Source organism: Rhynchophorus ferrugineus, unplaced genomic scaffold (genome assembly GCF_030347505.1).
Source record: "Rhynchophorus ferrugineus isolate W39M unplaced genomic scaffold, kcgeb_rfMv2 rfM1, whole genome shotgun sequence".
NCBI lineage: Eukaryota > Metazoa > Arthropoda > Insecta > Coleoptera > Curculionidae > Rhynchophorus > Rhynchophorus ferrugineus.
The window spans coordinates 58,685,938-58,703,945 of NW_027472580.1; the positions used below are offsets into that span (position 1 = coordinate 58,685,938).

General features: G+C 30.6%; 24 non-coding genes across 24 annotated transcripts; all 24 read right to left on the reverse strand.

Moving 5' to 3' along the window:
* Positions 1-26: 26 nt before the first annotated feature.
* Positions 27-118, reverse strand: LOC143189566 (U6atac minor spliceosomal RNA). The gene has a single exon (XR_013004002.1). It is a non-coding gene; the product is annotated as a U6atac minor spliceosomal RNA (small nuclear RNA).
* A 312-nt stretch (positions 119-430) lies between these two features.
* On the reverse strand, positions 431-522 carry LOC143189655 (U6atac minor spliceosomal RNA). Its single transcript, XR_013004087.1, has one exon. It is a non-coding gene; the product is annotated as a U6atac minor spliceosomal RNA (small nuclear RNA).
* Positions 523-1,081: 559 nt separating this feature from the next.
* On the reverse strand, positions 1,082-1,173 carry LOC143189645 (U6atac minor spliceosomal RNA). The gene has a single exon (XR_013004078.1). It is a non-coding gene; the product is annotated as a U6atac minor spliceosomal RNA (small nuclear RNA).
* A 559-nt stretch (positions 1,174-1,732) lies between these two features.
* On the reverse strand, positions 1,733-1,824 carry LOC143189534 (U6atac minor spliceosomal RNA). The gene has a single exon (XR_013003972.1). It is a non-coding gene; the product is annotated as a U6atac minor spliceosomal RNA (small nuclear RNA).
* A 312-nt stretch (positions 1,825-2,136) lies between these two features.
* On the reverse strand, positions 2,137-2,228 carry LOC143189482 (U6atac minor spliceosomal RNA). Its single transcript, XR_013003924.1, has one exon. It is a non-coding gene; the product is annotated as a U6atac minor spliceosomal RNA (small nuclear RNA).
* Positions 2,229-2,539: 311 nt separating this feature from the next.
* Positions 2,540-2,631, reverse strand: LOC143189583 (U6atac minor spliceosomal RNA). The gene has a single exon (XR_013004019.1). It is a non-coding gene; the product is annotated as a U6atac minor spliceosomal RNA (small nuclear RNA).
* Positions 2,632-2,944: 313 nt separating this feature from the next.
* LOC143189144 (U6atac minor spliceosomal RNA) lies at positions 2,945-3,036 on the reverse strand. Its single transcript, XR_013003628.1, has one exon. It is a non-coding gene; the product is annotated as a U6atac minor spliceosomal RNA (small nuclear RNA).
* An 80-nt stretch (positions 3,037-3,116) lies between these two features.
* On the reverse strand, positions 3,117-3,208 carry LOC143189584 (U6atac minor spliceosomal RNA). The gene has a single exon (XR_013004020.1). It is a non-coding gene; the product is annotated as a U6atac minor spliceosomal RNA (small nuclear RNA).
* Positions 3,209-3,521: 313 nt separating this feature from the next.
* LOC143189585 (U6atac minor spliceosomal RNA) lies at positions 3,522-3,613 on the reverse strand. The gene has a single exon (XR_013004021.1). It is a non-coding gene; the product is annotated as a U6atac minor spliceosomal RNA (small nuclear RNA).
* Positions 3,614-3,926: 313 nt separating this feature from the next.
* LOC143189652 (U6atac minor spliceosomal RNA) lies at positions 3,927-4,017 on the reverse strand. The gene has a single exon (XR_013004085.1). It is a non-coding gene; the product is annotated as a U6atac minor spliceosomal RNA (small nuclear RNA).
* Positions 4,018-4,330: 313 nt separating this feature from the next.
* LOC143189665 (U6atac minor spliceosomal RNA) lies at positions 4,331-4,422 on the reverse strand. Its single transcript, XR_013004095.1, has one exon. It is a non-coding gene; the product is annotated as a U6atac minor spliceosomal RNA (small nuclear RNA).
* Positions 4,423-4,735: 313 nt separating this feature from the next.
* LOC143189134 (U6atac minor spliceosomal RNA) lies at positions 4,736-4,827 on the reverse strand. The gene has a single exon (XR_013003619.1). It is a non-coding gene; the product is annotated as a U6atac minor spliceosomal RNA (small nuclear RNA).
* Positions 4,828-4,907: 80 nt separating this feature from the next.
* Positions 4,908-4,999, reverse strand: LOC143189643 (U6atac minor spliceosomal RNA). The gene has a single exon (XR_013004076.1). It is a non-coding gene; the product is annotated as a U6atac minor spliceosomal RNA (small nuclear RNA).
* Positions 5,000-5,312: 313 nt separating this feature from the next.
* On the reverse strand, positions 5,313-5,404 carry LOC143189484 (U6atac minor spliceosomal RNA). Its single transcript, XR_013003926.1, has one exon. It is a non-coding gene; the product is annotated as a U6atac minor spliceosomal RNA (small nuclear RNA).
* A 313-nt stretch (positions 5,405-5,717) lies between these two features.
* LOC143189485 (U6atac minor spliceosomal RNA) lies at positions 5,718-5,809 on the reverse strand. The gene has a single exon (XR_013003927.1). It is a non-coding gene; the product is annotated as a U6atac minor spliceosomal RNA (small nuclear RNA).
* Positions 5,810-6,120: 311 nt separating this feature from the next.
* Positions 6,121-6,212, reverse strand: LOC143189486 (U6atac minor spliceosomal RNA). The gene has a single exon (XR_013003928.1). It is a non-coding gene; the product is annotated as a U6atac minor spliceosomal RNA (small nuclear RNA).
* Positions 6,213-6,523: 311 nt separating this feature from the next.
* LOC143189502 (U6atac minor spliceosomal RNA) lies at positions 6,524-6,615 on the reverse strand. Its single transcript, XR_013003943.1, has one exon. It is a non-coding gene; the product is annotated as a U6atac minor spliceosomal RNA (small nuclear RNA).
* A 312-nt stretch (positions 6,616-6,927) lies between these two features.
* On the reverse strand, positions 6,928-7,019 carry LOC143189562 (U6atac minor spliceosomal RNA). Its single transcript, XR_013003998.1, has one exon. It is a non-coding gene; the product is annotated as a U6atac minor spliceosomal RNA (small nuclear RNA).
* A 313-nt stretch (positions 7,020-7,332) lies between these two features.
* On the reverse strand, positions 7,333-7,424 carry LOC143189135 (U6atac minor spliceosomal RNA). Its single transcript, XR_013003620.1, has one exon. It is a non-coding gene; the product is annotated as a U6atac minor spliceosomal RNA (small nuclear RNA).
* A 313-nt stretch (positions 7,425-7,737) lies between these two features.
* On the reverse strand, positions 7,738-7,829 carry LOC143189587 (U6atac minor spliceosomal RNA). Its single transcript, XR_013004022.1, has one exon. It is a non-coding gene; the product is annotated as a U6atac minor spliceosomal RNA (small nuclear RNA).
* A 313-nt stretch (positions 7,830-8,142) lies between these two features.
* LOC143189137 (U6atac minor spliceosomal RNA) lies at positions 8,143-8,234 on the reverse strand. Its single transcript, XR_013003621.1, has one exon. It is a non-coding gene; the product is annotated as a U6atac minor spliceosomal RNA (small nuclear RNA).
* An 80-nt stretch (positions 8,235-8,314) lies between these two features.
* Positions 8,315-8,406, reverse strand: LOC143189588 (U6atac minor spliceosomal RNA). The gene has a single exon (XR_013004023.1). It is a non-coding gene; the product is annotated as a U6atac minor spliceosomal RNA (small nuclear RNA).
* A 549-nt stretch (positions 8,407-8,955) lies between these two features.
* On the reverse strand, positions 8,956-9,047 carry LOC143189138 (U6atac minor spliceosomal RNA). The gene has a single exon (XR_013003622.1). It is a non-coding gene; the product is annotated as a U6atac minor spliceosomal RNA (small nuclear RNA).
* A 532-nt stretch (positions 9,048-9,579) lies between these two features.
* LOC143189139 (U6atac minor spliceosomal RNA) lies at positions 9,580-9,671 on the reverse strand. Its single transcript, XR_013003623.1, has one exon. It is a non-coding gene; the product is annotated as a U6atac minor spliceosomal RNA (small nuclear RNA).
* Positions 9,672-18,008: the final 8,337 nt, after the last annotated feature.

Genomic DNA, 18,008 nt, shown 5'->3' on the forward strand with positions numbered 1-18,008 from the left:
CCAATCATGTACACATACCATGTACAAAAAAAATGTTGCTTAAGTGTGCCTTAAGCAATATATGTGTATTCCATCCTTGTCTAGGGGAGTGCTAACAGTCTCTCCTTTCATACAACACAGTTATTATAGTGATAGAACCAGTATATATAATTAACTTGTTTCGAAATAACCAAGTAATTTGTTATAAACAGTAGCGCTTCTATTGAAAATTAGTCAAGTGAGCAAACCTTAAACGAAATTAGAACCAGTTACAATAATAAGTACAATACCTAAAATGAAAGTACAGCCTAAAAATAATCCAAATTTAAGAACAAAAAACAAATCAACATGTACGCATTTAAGGTGGTTACTGTGAAAATTAAATATAAGCCCGCAGAATATATTAAATATCACATATATGATTACCAATCATGTACACATACTATATACAAAAAAAATGTTGCTTAAGTGTGCCTTAAGCAATATATGTGTATTCCATCCACGTCTAGGGAAGTGCTAACCATCTCTCCTTTCATACAACACAGTTGTTATAGCGATAGAACCAGTATATATAGTTAACTTGTTTGGAAATAACCAAGTAATTTCTTATAAATAGTAGCGCCCTCTATTAAAAATTAGTCAAGTGAGCAAACCTTAAACGAAATTAGAACCAGTGACAATAATAAGAACAATATCTAAAATGAAAGTACACTCTAAAAGTAATTCATACATTGTCCCTCATGATTTTTCCGAGAAGTACGAATGTGAGTGTATGTGAGTAAACCCGTGTTAATAGAGAGGAGACATTACAATTAAATGAATGCAGTTAAATCGTTATCATACAATATGTAGCAGATAACTTATACGACAAAACGCCTATATAACAAAAACCACAATTCTAGAATGAAAGTAGCATAAAGCTACCGACAGAATATAACCCTTTAAAACATTTTGTTTGGTCGTATAAAATCCTAATTTAAGAACAAAACACAAATCAACATGTATGTATTTAAGGTGGTTACTGTGAAAATTAAATATAACACCGCAGAATATATTAAATAGCACATATATGATTACCAATCATGTACACATACTATATACAAAAAAAATGCTGCTTAAGTGTGCCTTAAGCAATATATGTGTATTCCATCCTTGTCTAGGGGAGTGCTAACCATCTCTCCTTTCATACACCACAGTTATTATAGTGATAGAACCTGTATATATAGTTAAATTGTTTCGAAATAACCAAGTAATTTCTTATAAACAGTAGCCCCCTCTATTGAAAATTAGTCAAGTGAGTAAACTTTAAACGAAATTAGAACCAGTGACAATAATAAGAACAATATCTAAAATGAAAGTACACTCTAAAAATAATTCATACATTGTCCCTCATGATTTTTCCGAGAAGTACGAATGTGAGTGTATGTGAGTAAACCCGTGTTAATAGAGAGGAGACATTACAATTAAATGAATGCAGTTAAATCGTTATCATAAAATATGTAGCAGATAACTTATACGACAAAACGCCTATATAACAAAAACCACAATTCTAGAATGAAAGTAGCATAAAGCCACCGACAGAATATAACCCTTTAAAACATTTTCTTTGGTCGTATAAAATCCTAATTTAAGAACAAAACACAAATAAACATGTATGCATTTAAGGTGGTTACTGTGAAAATTAAATATAACACCGCAGAATATATTAAATATCACATATATGATTACCAATCATGTACACATACTATATACAAAAAAAATGCTGCTTAAGTGTGCCTTAAGCAATATATGTGTATTCCATCCTTGTCTAGGGGAGTGCTAACCGTCTCTCCTTTCATACAACACAGTTATTATAGTGATAGAACCAGTATATATAGTTAACTTGTTTCGAAATAACCAAGTAATTTCTTATAAATATTAGCGCCCTCTATTGAAAATTAGTCAAGTGAGCAAACCTTAAACGAAATTAGAACCAGTGACAATAATAAGAACAGTATCTAAAATGAAAGTACACCCTAAAAATAATCCAAATTTACGAACAAAAACAAATCAAAATGTATGCATTTAAGGTGGTTACTGTGAAAATTAAATATAACCCCGCAGAATATATTAAATATCACATATATGATTACCAATCATGTACACATACTATGTACAAAAAAAATGTTGCTTAAGTGTGCCTTAAGCAATATATGTGTATTCCATCCTTGTCTAGGGGAGTGCTAACCGTCTCTCCTTTCATACAACACAGTTATTAAGTGATAGAACCAGTATATATAATTAACTTGTTTCGAAATAACCAAGTAATTTGTTATAAACAGTAGCGTTTCTATTGAAAATTAGTCAAGAGAGCAAACCTTAAACGAAATTAGAACCAGTTACAATAATAAGTACAATACCTAAAATGAAAGTACACCCTAAAAATAATCCAAATTTAAGAACAAAAAACAAATCAACATGTACGCATTTAAGGTGGTTACTGTGAAAATTAAATATAACACCGCAGAATATATTAAATATCACATATATGAATACTAATCATGTACACATACTATATACAAAAACAATGTTGCTTAAGTGTGCCTTAAGCAATATATGTGTATTCCATCCTTGTCTAGGGGAGTGCTAACCGTCTCTCCTTTCATACAACACAGTTATTATAGTGATAGAACCAGTATATATAATTAACTTGTTTCGAAATAACCAAGTAATTTCTTATAGATAGTAGCGCCCTCTATTGAAAATTAGTCAAGTGAGCAAACCTTAAAGGTAATTAGAACCAGCTACAATAATAAGAACAATACCTAAAATGAAAGTACACCCTAAAAATAATCCAAATTTAAGAACAAAAAACAAATCAACATGTACGCATTTAAGGTGGTTACTGTGAAAATTAAATATAACACCGCAGAATATATTAAATATCACATATATGATTACCAATCATGCACACATACTATACACAAAAACAATGTTGCGTAAGTGTGCCTTAAGCAATATATGTGTATTCCATCCTAGTCTAGGGGAGTGCTAACCGTCTCTCCTTTCATACAACATAGTTATTATAGTGATAGAACCCGCAGAATATATTAAATATCACATATATGATTACTAATCATGTACACATACTATATACAAAAACAATGTTGCTTAAGTGTGCCTTAAGCAATATATGTGTATTCCATCCTTGTCTAGGGGAGTGCTAACCGTCTCTCCTTTCATACAACACAGTTATTATAGTGATAGAACCAGTATATATAGTTAACTTGTTTCGAAATAACCAAGTAATTTCTTATAAATAGTAGCGCCCTCTATTGAAAATTAGTCAAGTGAGCAAACCTTAAACGAAATTAGAACCAGTGACAATAATAAGAACAATACCTAAAATGAAAGTACACCCTAAAAATAATCCAAATTTAAGAACAAAAAACAAATCAACATGTACGCATTTAAGGTGGTTACTGTGAAAATTAAATATAACACCGCAGAATATATTAAATATCACATATATGATTACTAATCATGTACACATACTATATACAAAAACAATGTTGCTTAAGTGTGCCTTAAGCAATATATGTGTATTCCATCCTTGTCTAGGGGAGTGCTAACCGTCTCTCCTTTCATACAACACAGTTATTATAGTGATAGAACCAGTATATATAATTAACTTGTTTCGAAATAACCAAGTAATTTCTTATAGATAGTAGCGCCCTCTATTGAAAATTAGTCAAGTGAGCAAACCTTAAAGGTAATTAGAACCAGCTACAATAATAAGAACAATACCTAAAATGAAAGTACACCCTAAAAATAATCCAAATTTAAGAACAAAAAACAAATCAACATGTACGCATTTAAGGTGGTTACTGTGAAAATTAAATATAACACCGCAGAATATATTAAATATCACATATATGATTACCAATCATGTACACATACTATATACAAAAACAACGTTGCTTAAGTGTGCCTTAAGCAATATATGTGTTTCCATCCTTGTCTAGGGGAGTGCTAACCGTCTCTCCTTTCATACAACACAGTTATTATAGTGATAGAACCAGTATATATAGTTAACTTGTTTCGAAATAACCAAGTAATTTCTTATAAATAGTAGCGCCCTCTATTGAAAATTAGTCAAGTGAGCAAACCTTAAACGAAATTAGAACCAGTGACAATAATAAGAACAATACCTAAAATGAAAGTACACCCTAAAAATAATCCAAATTTATGAACAAAAAACAAATCAAAATATATGCATTTAAGGTGGTTACTGTGAAAATTAAATATAACACCGCAGAATAAATCAAATATCACATATATGATTACCAATCATGCACACATACTATACACAAAAACAATGTTGCTTAAGTGTGCCTTAAGCAATATATGTGTATTCCATCCTAGTCTAGGGGAGTGCTAACCGTCTCTCCTTTCATACAACATAGTTATTATAGTGATAGAACCAGTATATACAGTTAACTTGTTTCGAAATAACCAAGTAATTTCTTATAAATAGTAGCGCCCTCTATTGAAAATTAGTCAAGTGAGCAAACCTTAAAGGTAATTAGAACCAGCTACAATAATAAGAACAATACCTAAAATGAAAGTACACCCTAAAAATAATCCAAATTTAAGAACAAAAAACAAATCAACATGTACGCATTTAAGGTGGTTACTGTGAAAATTAAATATAACACCGCAGAATATATTAAATATCACATATATGATTACCAATCATGCACACATACTATACACAAAAACAATGTTGCTTAAGTGTGCCTTAAGCAATATATGTGTATTCCATCCTAGTCTAGGGGAGTGCTAACCGTCTCTCCTTTCATACAACATAGTTATTATAGTGATAGAACCCGCAGAATATATTAAATATCACATATATGATTACTAATCATGTACACATACTATATACAAAAACAATGTTGCTTAAGTGTGCCTTAAGCAATATATGTGTATTCCATCCTTGTCTAGGGGACTGCTAACCGTCTCTCCTTTCATACAACACAGTTATTATAGTGATAGAACCAGTATATATAGTTAACTTGTTTCGAAATAACCAAGTAATTTCTTATAAATAGTAGCGCCCTCTATTGAAAATTAGTCAAGTGAGCAAACCTTAAACGAAATTAGAACCAGTGACAATAATAAGAACAATACCTAAAATGAAAGTACACCCTAAAAATAATCCAAATTTAAGAACAAAAAACAAATCAACATGTACGCATTTAAGGTGGTTACTGTGAAAATTAAATATAACACCGCAGAATATATCAAATATCACATATATGATTACCAATCATGTACACATACTATATACAAAAAAAATGTTGCTTAAGTGTGCCTTAAGCAATATATGTGTATTCCATCCTTGTCTAGGGGAGTGCTAACCGTCTCTCCTTTCATACAACACAGTTATTATAGTGATAGAACCAGTATATATAATTAACTTGTTTCGAAATAACCAAGTAATTTCTTATAAATAGTAGCGCCCTCTATTGAAAATTAGTCAAGTGAGCAAACCTTAAACGAAATTAGAACCAGTTACAATAATAAGAACAATACCTAAAATGAAAGTACACCCTAAAAATAATCCAAATTTAAGAACAAAAAGCAAATCAATATGTATGCATTTAAGGTGGTTACTGTGAAAATTAAATATAACACCGCAGAATATATCAAATATCACATATATGATTACCAATCATGTACACATACTATATACAAAAAAAATGTTGCTTAAGTGTGCCTTAAGCAATATATGTGTATTCCATCCTTGTCTAGGGGAGTGCTAACCGTCTCTCCTTTCATACAACACAGTTATTATAGTGATAGAACCAGTATATATAGTTAACTTGTTTCGAAATAACCAAGTAATTTGTTATAAACAGTAGCGCCTTCTATTGAAAATTAGTCAAGTGAGCAAACCTTAAACGAAATTAGAACCAGTTACAATAATAAGAACAATACCTAAAATGAAAGTACACCCTAAAAATAATCCAAATTTACGAACAAAAACAAATCAAAATGTATGCATTTAAGGTGGTTACTGTGAAAATTAAATATAACCCCGCAGAATATATTAAATATCACATATATGATTACCAATCATGTACACATACTATGTACAAAAAAATGTTGCTTAAGTGTGCCTTAAGCAATATATGTGTATTCCATCCTTGTCTAGGGGAGTGCTAACCGTCTCTCCTTTCATACAACACAGTTATTATAGTGATAGAACCAGTATATATACTTAACTTGTTTCGAAATAAATAAGTAATTTCTTATAAATATTAGCGCCCTCTATTGAAAATTAGTCAAGTGAGCAAACCTTAAACGAAATTAGAACCAGTGACAATAATAAGAACAATATCTAAAATGAAAGTACACCCTAAAAATAATCCAAATTTACGAACAAAAACAAATCAAAATGTATGCATTTAAGGTGGTTACTGTGAAAATTAAATATAACCCCGCAGAATATATTAAATATCACATATATGATTACCAATCATGTACACATACTATGTACAAAAAAATGTTGCTTAAGTGTGCCTTAAGCAATATATGTGTATTCCATCCTTGTCTAGGGGAGTGCTAACCGTCTCTCCTTTCATATAACACAGTTATTAAGTGATAGAACCAGTATATATAATTAACTTGTTTCTAAATAACCAAGTAATTTGTTATAAACAGTAGCGCCCTCTATTGAAAATTAGTCAAGTGAGCAAACCTTAAACGAAATTAGAACCAGTTACAATAATAAGAACAATACCTAAAATGAAAGTACACCCTAAAAATAATCCAAATTTAAGAACAAAAAACAAATCAACATGTACGCATTTAAGGTGGTTACTGTGAAAATTAAATATAACACCGCAGAATATATCAAATATCACATATATGATTACCAATCATGTACACATACTATATACAAAAAAAATGTTGCCTAAGTGTGCCTTAAGCAATATATGTGTATTCCATCCTTGTCTAGGGGAGTGCTAACCGTCTCTCCTTTCATACAACACAGTTATTATAGTGATAGAACCAGTATATATACTTAACTTGTTTCGAAATAAATAAGTAATTTCTTATAAATAGTAGCGCCCTCTATTGAAAATTAGTCAAATGAGCAAACCTTAAACGAAATTAGAACCAGTGACAATAATAAGAACAATACCTAAAATGAAAGTACACCCTAAAAATAATCCAAATTTATGAACAAAAAACAAATTAAAATGTATGCATTTAAGGTGGTTACTGTGAAAATTAAATATAACACCGCAGAATAAATCAAATATCACATATATGATTACCAATCATGCACACATACTATACACAAAAACAATGTTGCTTAAGTGTGCCTTAAGCAATATATGTGTATTCCATCCTAGTCTAGGGGAGTGCTAACCGTCTCTCCTTTCATACAACATAGTTATTATAGTGATAGAACCAGTATATATAGTTAACTTGTTTCGAAATATCCAAGTAATTTATTATAAATAGTAGCGCCCTCTATTGAAAATTATTCAAGTGAGCAAACCTTAAACGAAATTAGAACCAGTGACAATAATAAGAACAATACCTAAAATGAAAGTACACCCTAAAAATAATCCAAATTTATGAACAAAAAACAAATCAAAATGTATGCATTTAAGGTGGTTACTGTGAAAATTAAATATAACACCGCAGAATAAATCAAATATCACATATATGATTACCAATCATGCACACATACTATACACAAAAACAATGTTGCTTAAGTGTGCCTTAAGCAATATATGTGTATTCCATCCTTGTCTAGGGGAGTGCTAACCGTCTCTCCTTTCATACAACACAGTTATTATAGTGATAGAACCAGTATATATAATTAACTTGTTTCGAAATAACCAAGTAATTTCTTATAGATAGTAGCGCCCTCTATTGGAAATTAGTCAAGTGAGCAAACCTTAAAGGTAATTAGAACCAGCTACAATAATAAGAACAATACCTAAAATGAAAGTACACCCTAAAAATAATCCAAATTTAAGAACAAAAAACATATCAACATGTACGCATTTAAGGTGGTTACTGTGAAAATTAAATATAACACCGCAGAATATATTAAATATCACATATATGATTACCAATCATGCACACATACTATACACAAAAACAATGTTGCTTAAGTGTGCCTTAAGCAATATATGTGTATTCCATCCTAGTCTAGGGGAGTGCTAACCGTCTCTCCTTTCATACAACATAGTTATTATAGTGATAGAACCCGCAGAATATATTAAATATCACATATATGATTACTAATCATGTACACATACTATATACAAAAACAATGTTGCTTAAGTGTGCCTTAAGCAATATATGTGTATTCCATCCTTGTCTAGGGGAGTGCTAACCGTCTCTCCTTTCATACAACACACTTATTATAGTGATAGAACCAGTATATATAGTTAACTTGTTTCGAAATATCCAAGTAATTTATTATAAATAGTAGCGCTCTCTATTGAAAATTAGTCAAGTGAGCAAACCTTAAACGAAATTAGAACCAGTGACAATAATAAGAACAATATCTAAAATGAAAGTACACCCTAATAATAATTCATACATTGCCCCTCATGATTTTTTCGAGAAGTACGAATGTGAGTGTATGTGAGTAAACCCGTGTTAATAGAGAGGAGACATTACAATTAAATGAATGCGGTTAAATCGTTATCATACAATATGTAGCAGATAACTTATACGACAAAACGCCAATATAACAAAAACCACATTTCTAACTTTATGCTACCGACAGAGGATAACCTATTTAGACATTTTCTTAGGTCGTAGAAAATCCAAATTTAAGAACAAAAAACAAATCAAAATGTATGCATTTAAGGTGGTTACTGTGAAAATTAAATATAACACCGCAGAATATATTAAATATCACATATATGATTACCAATCATGTTCACATACTATATACAAAAAAAAATGTTGCTTAAGTGTGCCTTAAGCAATATATGTGTATATCATTCTTGTCTAGGGGAGTGCTAACCATCTCTCCTTTCATACGACACAGTTATTATTGTGTATATATAGTTAACTTGTTTGGAAATAACCAAATAATTTCTTATAAATAGTAGCGCCCTCTATTAAAAATTAGTCAAGTGAGCAAACGAAATTAGAACCAGCGACAATAATAAGAACAATATCTAAAATGAAAGTACACCCTAATAATAATTCTTACATTGCCCCTCATGATTTTTTCGAGAAGTACGAATGTGAGTGTATGTGAGTAAACCCGTGTTAATAGAGAGGAGACATTACAATTAAATGAATGCGGTTAAATCGTTATCATACAATATGTAGCAGATAACTTATACGACAAAACGCCAATATAACAAAAACCACATTTCTAACTTTATGCTACCGACAGAGGATAACCTATTTAGACATTTTCTTAGGTCGTAGAAAATCCAAATTTAAGAACAAAAAACAAATCAAAATGTATGCATTTAAGGTGGTTACTGTGAAAATTAAATATAACACCGCAGAATATATTAAATATCACATATATGATTACCAATCATGTTCACATACTATATACAAAAAAAAATGTTGCTTAAGTGTGCCTTAAGCAATATATGTGTATATCATTCTTGTCTAGGGGAGTGCTAACCATCTCTCCTTTCATACGACACAGTTATTATTGTGTATATATAGTTAACTTGTTTGGAAATAACCAAGTAATTTCTTATAAATAGTAGCGCCCTCTATTAAAAATTAGTCAAGTGAGCAAACCTTAAACGAAATTAGAACCAGCGACAATAATAAGAACAATATCTAAAATGAAAGTACACCCTAATAATAATTCTTACATTGCCCCTCATGATTTTTTCGAGAAGTACGAATGTGAGTGATGTGAGTAAACCCGTGTTAATAGAGAGGAGACATTACTATTAAATAGAGGCAGTTAAATCGTTATCATACAGTATGTAATAGATAACTCACAGGACTAAACGCCAATATACCAAAAACCACAATTCTAAGTTGATTATTTGACAATAACTTAAATTACAATTTGTTCAACCTTTACTTATATATAAGGTTTTCATTTAAAAAAAATATTTATTCAAACAAATTGATAGAACATGGTAGTCGAGCGTTTCACCTAATGTCGCGAATAAAGTCTTGTCCTTTAAGACCCATGGAATTCGAAGGTCTCGATGTAGCTAATTGTTTCTACAGTATCTGGTATCACCCACAACCATCCACATAAATGAATTCCACAGGTCCATATAGATTTCAGTATTTGCTTATATATCAGCGATTTATTATGTATGGATAATTTAGATTTTCTTCCAAATGAAAATATATTTTTTATATTTTAAATAATATATATTAATCAAATTATTATTACAACTTTTCTGGCAACATGGTGATACTGTATCGAAGAAACGATGTCCGTTTGACAACGATCCATTTTCGTACTTTTTCATCCGAGCTGCAACGCAATAGTATATACTTCATAACGGTAATGGTGAGTACAGACATGAACGAAGCGAAGTTCAATATCTCTCAGTTCGCGGTATTTTCTAATGATCGAAATCAACTCGTGACGCGTTCGGTTCCTCTCGGAAAGTTTCGTTCTCCAAAAATCATTTGACGGTTTTCATCGTTTGGTTCGGAGGCCCATATTCTTTTATTTAAATCCATACTTTTCACAATGGCATGCCAACATAAAATGTCTTGGGTATCATTTTTTTAAGGTACGTGTACTGTTCTTTTCCCAAAAAGCAATGTTTATTGCTAAAATAATATGTACCGCCTGAGGGTTTTTAAAATAATATCAAATTATTCCATGCATAAAATTATGATAAGGAAGAAAATACGAATAATATTGAAATACAACTTGTTTGATGGTAAGAATATTTCATAAAACTCTTATGTTTATACAACTTAAGTATCATGTTTATAGATTCCTGAAAATATTTAAAACATTTACAATTCTGTAAGTACTAATAATTCTGTAATAAATAACTCAAAATCATCACAATATATATTCAGCCCCAAGAGAAAAGATTGTATGTTATATGTGAAAATTTCACAATGAGGTAGACATAATAAAACCATAAACTGAGAGTATTACCTTTATCTGGTGGCACAAAACGTATAAATTGAGTTATTCATCCATCAATGATAGAGAAAATAATTATATAAATAGGTATGAATTTGTATTTATTGCATGGTGTTTACTGTATTAATTACTGTTTGGAAGGTCATAAAAGCAGTATAAAAAAAAATAAAAGCTGACCTGTACAAGAGAATTTGTATGAAAGAGCCACCGTCCTTATAAGAAGATATTACGCAAGTATCTTTTCAAATTATAAACTAAAAAATAAACTTGCTAATAAGCACATTTGAGACATGTCTTGGAAAAAATGAAGGAGTAACATCTTGAAACCGTAGTGATATAACTGCCGTCTAAGGAATAATATAGGTAAGTGACTATTTTCTAAAATAACTGTATTTAATGGGTTCTACTTTATATTTTAGGTCAGTATTATGATAGTCTTTTTGGAAAGACGCTAAAAACCAATTGTTGACTATAGCGCGGTTAATGGGTGGTTATTTTTACATTATTACTAGTTCTAGTATTTGCATAACTTTATATATGTCCCGAACAAGGATATATTGAAAAATAATGTTCCAGCAACCCTTGGCAAACTCATTTTTTTGTTGTTGTTAGTAATTATTTTATATGAGATTATTATTAAATATTTTTTCTCTCAGTAGTTGAAATAGTTTATTTATATTTGACAAGTTTTGTGCTATGGAGAGAATTAATAAATGTAATCCTTTGAATGAAAAATAAGAAAAACAACTCGCATTTTATGACAAGTTTTTGATAATCACCATTTGCAAAATAGAAATCCAAGCTAAATATTATTCCATAACAAGGTTCCTGCAAGTAAAATATAAATATATTAATTTTTCATGTTTTTTTTAATGAGAATTTTATATAATTATATGTATTATTATTAAACATTAATAGATATTAAATACATATTTATCTTTCAAAAACATCTTTATAGTAATAATTAAATTACAAGGCAAAACAGGGTTATTTTCTTGAAACCAAAACCTATGTCATTCATAATCTCGCCAACTTTTACTATGCTGGCTTAGATTTGTTGGCCCGATCCGCGTACAACATTCTGTTCGTCGCCAAGCGCTGAAAGTCATGCTGCGAACACTGGAACACAGCAAGTGGCATGCGCTCTAACACTTCTAACCAATTTTGAACCAAATCTGCACCGAATGTTCACCGAATTCAGTTCTGCTCATGCGGATTTCCAATTTTCTCTATAAATTCGTCTCGAATGCTCGTTCAGGTCTGTACCCACCATAACATGTGGCCGAGCGTGATCACGTAAGATAACTTTACATTTGTTACTCGTTATTACTGATTCTTTTTTGCAATATGTCGTGCACTTTAGCAACCACATAAATAGCAAGATTTTATAGCTCTGTTGACCCATGACATTTTTTGTTTAGATTTGTCGTAGTAGATGTACTTTTTATCACCAGTTAAAGTATACCACAACTAACTCGTCTTTTTTGTCAGCCCAGCACTGAAACACTCAAAGTGTATAGCAGCTATTTCCCTCCTTTTGGATGTTTCCCATCGCATTCAAATGTTCGGAATTAGTTGACTTATCAACTATTAATCTGTCCGAAAACTCTTTGAGAAATTGCACAAGGTTCTCGTTCAATAAGAACTCATATACATTTTCATATATTTCTATATATTTCTAAAATGGTTTGATGAGCAGCAGATCTATTCAAATCAATCAATAAATTAATACAATTTTTATGGTTCCATAAATAGCGTCTGTATATTTTGTACTGATTAACTCAATAATACTAAAAAGCAACCTGTACTGAGAAATATCAATATTATCGAATTTACCAATGAGGTTAGGTTGTTTAACAGAATTTTTATATCGACAGTTCGCATTTTCACCAAAAGATATCGCCGACCAAAATGCATGCAATCTATTACTTGAATATAACCCTTATACTTAATTCGCCTACCAATCCTTTATCTAAATTCAATTAATATTATTTTATACATAAAGATATGTAAAAGCAGCGGCATAAAAACACTTTTTTGCAATTTCGAAACTCAACCAAGCCAAAGTAGATAAAATTATGTTTCATTGCATATTTAATTAGTTGTACTAATATTTACAAAGTTTTAACATAATATTTACCGTGATAAGAATCGAGATTTTTTTATTTAACAAGCCAATGCCCTGATAAGCGTCCACGATATATCTAGAGTCGATATAATCGGCCATCAAATCAGAATTGGTGACGTCCACGAGGTCGTGCCCAACTACATAAAATTAGATTTGTTTAATCTTTAACAGGTTTTGATAGAATACTTCCTGCGTACTTTGATTGTCCATCCACTTTAATCCAATTTAAAACTATTAAAGCGACTGAACATGTTTAACATAAAGGGCTTCTGACAACTTAATAAGATAAAAATAACAAACTGCTCGCCTAACGTCTCCCATCTAAATTACCAATCATATGGTAATCAGAAACCTAAAATATGTTTCTGACGCTTTAGAAATCGTTTCTTTGTCTTGTATAAACCAATATAATATACAAGACTTAACAATTAACATTCCTCTACTGCTGAATCTCATTTGTTTTGCTTCATTCGCCATGTCAATAACTCCAACACATTATAACAGTATCAAAAATATAGTTATTTTTTCTTAGCATAGAATGAATAAAAGAAATGTAAGTCGTAAGAATAATGATCTTTAAAGAATTCAGGATCTCTATGTTCAGAAAGGAATGCGTGTAGTAAACATATTGTATTTTATTAAAAATTGGCTATGAGAAGTGTCGAACTATTGATTGCCTTCTAACACAGTCGTTTGGCGAATTTATTCTATTATGTTCAATTAAATTCAATACCTCCAAAAGAAAATGAGCAGAAGAGACTGTTTAAATTTGTAAAACATATGGAATCAGGCGATATGAAATAATTATTTAAAGCAGCAAATGAAATATAAGGAACCTTGGAGTTACCACGTACTGGAATATGTTGAGTACGATCAGCAAGTTCAATAAAGTTCCACTCTGACCATCAATAATCTTTTAAGAATAGAGACTTTAGAATAGAAAGCTCTTAAGCCAATTATAATTATTATTCAAACGAATAGCTTCACATCCATAATGAAGAACGACCACGACTACTAAGTCTTTATATATTTCGATTACAGTGGTATCTTGTTAAGCGGCGATTACTATATGATAAAATAAGAAAATAATATAATAAAAAATATTTGATACATAAAATAAGAACTTATAAAAATAATAGAATAGTAAAGCAATAGATGATATAGACAATGATAAATATAATATAATATCTAATGTTTTGTGTAACCTTGCGTCATCTCTCAAGTAATATACGAATACAGTCACGAAAGAAACTTGGAGACTTCGAAACGACAAGAAAACCTACATTCTTGACCACTAAACTAGTCATTTTGAAACCACCACTCTTACAAGACAAAAAGTCGATTATAATCGTCGATTATTTCTAAAAATTTATTGCAGAGAATTTGGTAAAAATTAGACCATGTCAAAATTAAAACAGAACCCACCCTAGATTGGTGTGGATGACCATGTCATGTATTCGTAATAGTCGTTAATAATACATGAGATGGTTCATCCAAAGTAATCTAAGGTGGGTTCTGTTTTAATTTTGACGTGATCTAATTTTTACCAAATTCTCTGCGACAAATTTTTAGAAATAATCGAGAAATTAGAAAAAATACCAAGCAACCTCTTCCCTCTCATAAAACACTGTCTTTCATTCAAGTATGTTTACTTCCATGTTTTGAAATCCACATTTTGAAATAAATCATTAACCAGAGCATAATTAAAACCCTCTACCTGGTTTAGATATGTGGATGATAAATTAAACTGACACAGATGACTCAAAAAATGGTTAAACAACTCCTGAGCCACCTGCATTTTTAACTTTCAATCCTATAATTGACCATAAAGTACCATGAACACCGAGAATAGTTCCAATATTCTCCCACCTCAATAATGATCCATCCTGAATTCGTTAATTCATAGAGCTCAACAACAGCCCTAACAAGATTATAGAGGAAGATAGATTATAGAATTATAAATTAACGAATCCTACCAATTCTACAATAACTTACGATTCAAAATTTACTTACTATAAGAAAGGAAGCAGAAAAAGATAAGACTGAAACATTTCCACAACAGCACGTCATTCCAGTTTCTTCAAAGAACAATACACTACAGTGAAAAGGAACTAATGAAATACAACATCAAAGTCATATTTAAGCCACAGAGGGAGAGATATTCAAGGGACTCTCTAAGCCTAAATCTAATCCATTAAAGGTAACAACTGTGTACAAGTACATACAGTCCAGTCAGGTTCAGCTAAATACTGGACATAATATTCAGTTTAATAAATGCGAAGTCTTAGCCACTCCACAAGGTAATTTTCAGAAAATATCCAAAGGGTTTTGAAATGCATAAACACTAAAATAATCTCAAATATCTGGTATATCATTTTCCGTTTTTTCAATTATTCAATGGACTATGGAATAACAGGATACTTATTGGTTGATTATTCAGTCGAAGAGCTCTCTCTCTCTCTCTCTCTCTCTCTCTCTCTCTATATATATATATATATATATATATATATATATATATATATATATATATTCTCCGTCAATTATGGACCGATTTTCAAAATTCAAAAATCTTTCAAGATGGTCCCAATGGAACCAAATCAGGATTTGTTGGGGGAATGGGGGGGGGGGGAAATCGAGGGAGGGACGTTCAAATTTCAAGGGCACGCACAAAGTTTTCACATATTTTTTATCTAAAATAATCACCTATTTGTTTATAATGTTACTGCTGAGCTGATTTGAGGAAAAATCGAAAATAATTTAATGTAAAGACCATTCACTTTGCATTTTAAACACTAAAAATATGATATGAAACGTTGTAGAAACGAAGTTAGCAATTTCTTGGATGGTGTAATGATTAGGGCGTTATGTTCACACGTGGAGGTCGCGGCTTGGATTCTGAACGGGGCCAGCAACTTCTTTTGTTCTAGTTTGGTTGGAAAATTTGTCAGATCACCTAGGCTAGGTAGCGAACCCTGGGCCCTGATGCGTTCTTTATTTTTAACAATCGTTTCTTTATTGCTATTTTTCCTCATACGGGATGCACTTTTAATTGGACTATACATTGTAATACTTAATAAAATTACTGCGTAAATATCTAATATTAAAAAAGGAAAAATAAAATATTTTTAACAAATAAATTGAACCGACTTCAAAAAACAAATAAGAAACTCACTAAAAATTTAAAAAATAATCAAACTTATATACCACCTATCAAACATATATAATGTATATAAACTTATATACATTATATATGATATTTAACACAAAAAAACGTTTTAAAATAAAATATGTACATAATAATCGTCGTAATAACTAAATAAAAATAAACAAAAAACTTATTTCGCCACGTATTTTATATTCTACTATATACACACAATTTAATTTAATACCTATTTAAACCTATTTATCTATTTACAATATTATTTTAACGACTACCGCTTTATCAAAAATATTTAATTTTTATTTATCTAAACACCAAACAATTAAAATATTGAAGGGTATTGTGAATACTTCCTGATGATCCAAAAATATTCATAAACACGCAGCTATAGTTATATGAAATATTAAATATAATTAGAGCAAAAAAAAAAACATTATACAACAAAAAATATCTAGATCAAAGTAAACGTTTGAAAGGAAGAAATAAATAAGAAGGAACTACATCAAACATATTAAGCAACCTTGACTGGTGCTATGATTAAGCCTCCGATGACTATAAATGATAATTCGTCGTTTATCTTCTTTAATTCGTTCTGTATCCGTAAAATAAAATATAATTGGATCCCCGATTTGCCTCAAATCTTTTTTGGCGGTGTAGCCGTTTTTGAACGATACATGTTATTTTGTCTTGGTTAATTTTAATGAACGAACAAACAACTCGTAAACGGCGACAAACTGAATTATGGCAAACAACAGCCCACGCATTTAACAAATTTTTCGACATAGATACGAGACCCAACAACTAATTGGCTGTTGTACGGGACCGCGTAAAAATAATGGCCGAAATAATTTTTATTGTCAATAATGGTCTCGATTGGAAAGCTGTTTTTTCGCCACCAAATGTGATTTTCGAAATTAAAACGAATGATTTTATTTGACATTGGCATGAAAATTTTATAATACTAAAAATAGATTTTATGTATATTTTGCTCCTATAATTGTTTTTTCTATTTGTTTTTCTCATCTTAACAAAGTCGAGTTGTGTTTGAAAACGTGGTGTATCAAAGAGACAAAATCTACCCATGTTTATAGAGGAACATGTCCCTCAGGAAAATTGAATAATTATGAACTTCCGCAGGCAGACTATATCTGGGAATGCATTTTTGGGCATGCAATGATTGACGTTTGACATGCAAAAAACATATAGTGACAATACGCAAAGAGCGCTTAGGCTTAAACTAAACCGAATGTATTGGCTAATAGGGCGTAAATCAAAATTATCATTAGATAACAAGGTTTTGTGTATAACTCAATACTTAGGCCTATTTGGACCTATGGTATTAAACTGTGGGGTACTAGTAGCAAATCTAACATAGATATCCTCCAGAGGTCCCAGAATAAAGTGTTGCCAGTCATTGTCGATAAAACGAATTTATAGCCGATCCAAAGTTGGTGTGAACATAGGTCATCTCAATATATGACATTAAAACGGTGCAATGTTGCGCATCAACTCTGAGTTTTAGTACATTTTGACTTTGACATATAACAAAATTCTAACATAAATAAAATAATGAAACAAAAATGTTACCAAATATAATTTATTTTAACATTATA